The following is a 4,150-nucleotide window of genomic DNA, read 5'->3' as shown; positions in this document are numbered from 1 at the left end:
TTAATTTTGAAATGATTAACAGGTTACTTACATTTCTTCCATGTGTCTTATTTTCATTTGACTGCCCTTTATAATCATAATATATAATATATAATATTCAATTCAGAAAGTAGACATTTTGTTCTGAACATTGTTCTCGTCGAGGCGTCATCTGTAGAAACATTAGAGACTGTCGAAGGTAAATTACTAATTCTAGCTATTGATATCGGTAGAAAGACGGTACTGAATAAAGGAACCACAAAAATATTCTTAAAAATCAGATTTCTTATCATAGTGCTAAACTGTCTCCTTGGTGATTTGCCTTGGGTTCATTGACTGTCCAGCAGAGGAATATGTTACAGTTTTTTTCTGTTTCGTAAGCCATACTTTGTCTTTTGCTGAGCCGGCCGAAGTGGCCGTGCGGTTAAAGGCGCTGCAGTCTGGAACCGCAAGACCGCTACGGTCGCAGGTTCGAATCCTGCCTCGGGCATGGTTGTTTGTGATGTCCTTAGGTTAGTTAGGTTTAACTAGTTCTAAGTTCTAGGGGACTAATGACCTCAGCAGTTGAGTCCCATAGTGCTCAGAGCCATTTGAACCATTTTTTTGTCTTTTGCTTCTGGTAAAACGATGTTGTGAAGTTAGGTTGTTGTTTCCTTCGAGTATTTTAGTTTAGTAACCTGTTAGCACGTTCACATTATGACAATGCAGTCATTATGTTGCAAGTGTCTCTGTTTTCGTTATGGAGTTGTTCTGCTCTTATTTCCAAACCATTAACCTATCTATCTATTTCTCGTTATCTTCAGACGAATTTTTCCTATAGTACAAACTCCGAAAATTGTTTCCATAGACTTTAGTAATCTCATCCTGCGAACTATATACGGTACTGACAAAACAGCACAAATCAAGACATAGAAGTGCGATTCTACACAAATTCATTATGGTCGTAAATTTCTGTGCTAGCCAGAATTCTATCTACTGCTTATTTCCATACCTTTCAGTCTCTGTCTTTGTGCGGCTTTCTTGCATTTGAACACGTTAGTTTATAAAAATGGAATTTTCTAAATATTCTAAATTAGCTAAGTTGTTTGCCGTCCTAGTATATAGCATCATATCTGTTTCCACTCGTAACGTTATCTGTGTGAGGCGTCTGAGGTGCGCCGTTCTTCAGCTTACAACAATAATTATGGCAGGTACGTACCACATCGATACATTTGTTGTTCCTCACAAAATATATGGAGATTTTCTTTTTCTTCTTTCCTTCTGTCTTCTACTTACAAACAACCTACTTTCAGTGAAGCATTTAATTATTTATTGAAGGAACTTTCATGTGTAAGTAATCCATCTTTATTCATTTTATGTATTGGGTTACAATAACATCAGTCCTGGATGCACGGAACGTAGTAATATTTTGCATGATGATTTATGAAATCTCAACACGTAACAACAGCTACTTATCTAACGATGATGTCTTTGTGAAGCGAAAATCAACCTATAATGCAACTGAAGTAAAGTAGCGCACCCAAAGTGCAAATTTCAATCCCAGACGTAGGCTAGGTACATCAGGCAATTACTGTAGGTTTCTTTCACGTGCTCCGTTCGCTTACTTACAAATTGTTTTTTCGCTATTTTCGTGTTTTCCTTATGTATTTTATCCATCATAGCGTCCCTGTTTAATTGTCATGCAATCATGGATCACCATATTGGTTGAATAATAATTAAATACTTTCAACAGCAATAATAATAATGGTAATATTGATAATATGCATGCTTAATGCTTTACTTTCAGAGAACTAATACTTGTTAGTCTACGGGAAAGATGTCGTTCATGGCTTACTGTTTAAAATCATCCCGTAATTTGCGTGGGGTGATTTGGGAAATCCATGCGGTACACAAACTGGAATACATGGACAACGTAACAATCCTATGTCCTTATTACCGAAGCGTATTTCCGCATTCACTTGTTCTATTAGGTTAAAATAACAGTTGTCCTAAGTGCATGGAATCTACTTCAGAAAGAAAAGAAGTTTACCATGGAAACTGCCTCCAATGTGAGACTGAAAATATCAAATTTATTAATGATCACCTATAATTTTTCACTAGTAAACATCGTCTGGTTTTTTATGCTCGCAAATTATATACGTATGCAGAATAGTTACAATAATGTCCCCAGCCTATTTTCACAGATACAGGAACTGTTCTAAGTTTTCTATCTCAAACACGTTTCATCACATCTGTGCCATGTTGAGTGTGTCTGTAGTAATTAAGGTATGTAATTATGTAAGGACGCACTGACAATGGAACTGTTTTAGTTTTTCAAAAATAAAAATATTATGAAACAGGTAAGGTAAAACATATCTAGGCCAGAAAATTAAGAAGAATTACAGATGGAACAGAGTCCTGCAAATTTTTGTCGGTGCCCCTAGAGGCTGCGTCTTGTCCAAGGAGGATCTATGCTTTTAGTTGTTTATTTTGCTCTCAAAGAACACTTCACTGTAGTTTCCTGCTTTTAGTTTCATCCGTCTAAATCCTTGGATTCCTTGCATACGGAAATAGCTCCGTTATTCTGCCTTGTTATACTTTTAAATCTTTATAGTTTTTGAAAATGACCCATTATTCCTAGAGCTTAGGACACAGTGTAAATTCAACACATTAACATCAGCAAAGCAAAGTCTGTTTTAAAAATTTATTGTCCGTTCCTCTCTTTGTAAATGTAGGACTATAAACTCGCAGAGATGTGGTTTGAAGAAATTCAAATTCTTCAAGTAATTTATTCCACAGCCACCGAGTTCAGCCGCTATTATCACTGCTAAATTAATCGCAGGTATGTTGCTAATAAAATGTGACTGTTTGATGTTAGTTTTCTTCTTGTCAGAGGTAAGACTGCTTCCATCATTTCTCAACGGACAGTAAAACGATTATAGCTCGAGCGGCCACGCAGATTTCCGTACATGTATGGGGTACTGGCGGGTAGACTCCTTGTAAGAGCTGATGTGAAGCTGCGTAATCATTTCTTGAGAATCTGCTGCCTGTAGTTTCTGCTTCCACTAGACAGAAAAGTCATTTTGAGAAATTTCTTGTCTGCTTTAATTACCGCGCCAGAATTAAAGTTTCATGTGCCTGGGCTGACCGATGGTCGCTTTACCAGCAGTGAGCCAGTGAAGTAATGTACCAAAAAAGCTATGTGTTTTCATCGCCATAGACATTTCGCAATTAACGCTATTTTAATCATCTAGAATTTGCTCATTTGAAGTTCAGTTTTATGTCTTAGCAAAAATAGATTAAGTTGTAATAGTAAGTGAAACATTAGTAACGAATTATTAAGTTTTTTTGGTGGGAGAAGCATACTTTTAGCAGAATGACATTATCAATTCCAGCACATGGTCGATAGTTTCAAATTTAAATACTGAAGAGAAGTTTTATTATATCGTAGCTTATGGAATATAAACTAGACTCTTCTTAGATGTTAGAGACCTCTGTTACTAGGTCTAGCATATTTGCTTCGAGGAACAAGTTTCTTAACGTACTGCTCACTCTTTTTTCTCATTTTCTGTTGATATTTATTATTATCTCCAAGCTTTTTGCACAGAGCTAAATTTTATCTAATTCATCTGAAGAATGAAATTACCCACACCATATCCCAACAATTTTAGCATTTATAGAGAAGTTCACGTTACCAGTAATTATCATTAAGCTAGATGCTTTTGTACGCCTTCTGTTGATTTTAGTGTGTGCTTGTCGTTCTGTAAATTATCTTTGATTGTCTTAGGACTGTGGTTTCGAGCCTTTCTTACGTCGTTGCCCTTGATCTGATTGCAGTCAGATATTGGCTAAAAACACACCCCTCCTCCGCCCACCATCATTAGCGCCTAATTAAACTGAACAAAAAAGGATTTTCTTTGAACAATATTTTTTAGAAATGATGAAAGATGAACTATATTTAGTTTTTGTGGGTCTTTCGTTAATCCACGAACTAACCGTTCTGATATTTGAGTTGTTCTCCGTCAATGCACATAATAAATCAGGCTTCAAACCCATACAGTACCTTGGTTTTATTTTCGTTGCTATCACAGTCAAAAAACTATTTGCACATCCCCAATTTCCAGTGCATTGTGAGTGTTAGCTACAACTCCTTCTCATATATGAAAGCTAACTATCCAGTCATGGAAGATAC

The sequence above is a fragment of the Schistocerca serialis genome, chromosome 3 (assembly GCF_023864345.2).
Source record: "Schistocerca serialis cubense isolate TAMUIC-IGC-003099 chromosome 3, iqSchSeri2.2, whole genome shotgun sequence".
In the NCBI taxonomy this organism is placed as follows: domain Eukaryota; kingdom Metazoa; phylum Arthropoda; class Insecta; order Orthoptera; family Acrididae; genus Schistocerca; species Schistocerca serialis.
Note: the sequence above shows the minus strand (reverse complement) of the source record.